The sequence below is a fragment of the Sapajus apella genome, unplaced genomic scaffold (genome assembly GCF_009761245.1).
Source record: "Sapajus apella isolate SASKATOON/1434 unplaced genomic scaffold, GSC_monkey_1.0 scaffold11453, whole genome shotgun sequence".
Classification (NCBI taxonomy): domain Eukaryota; kingdom Metazoa; phylum Chordata; class Mammalia; order Primates; family Cebidae; genus Sapajus; species Sapajus apella.
In genome coordinates this window covers 1,348-1,851 of record NW_022448374.1, presented here as the reverse complement: position 1 = coordinate 1,851, position 504 = coordinate 1,348, and positions in this window count along the sequence as shown.

The window sequence follows — 504 nt, the reverse complement described above, 5'->3', positions numbered from 1 at the left end:
GGCACTGCCTCTGCCCATCTGCCTTTAACAGACTCCAGGGCTGCTTCTGCCATGCAGCGAAGGCTTTGTCTGTTTCAAAGTTTGAGACTCAACTTGAGGGACTGTTTTTGACAATCCCTGCTGACCTTCCCTCCTCGTGGTGCCCTGGCCCTGCACCCAGCCTGGCCCAGGGCCAGCTTTGCCTAGCAAGGCTGGAGGGAGCACCAGGACCTGCTGTCTGCTGTCAGCCCCTCCTGGTGCCGGTGCCCTGTTGCTGTGCGTTGTCATCCATTAAGCTGCAAGAGGGACCAAGAGAGGACCACGCAGCCAGCCAGATGCCTGGCCCTGTGCTGGCGCAGACAACGCTGCAGAACCCGGGGAGCCTGGCCCTAGGACGTGTGTCTGTGGTGACACTGGCGTATCTGAACCCACCTGGCCTGGAAGCACCATCTGTGCCCCGCCCCAAGCCCTATCCCCTCCAGTCCACAGCCAGGAAGGGGCTGCTGAGGGCGAATGTCCTGGGTG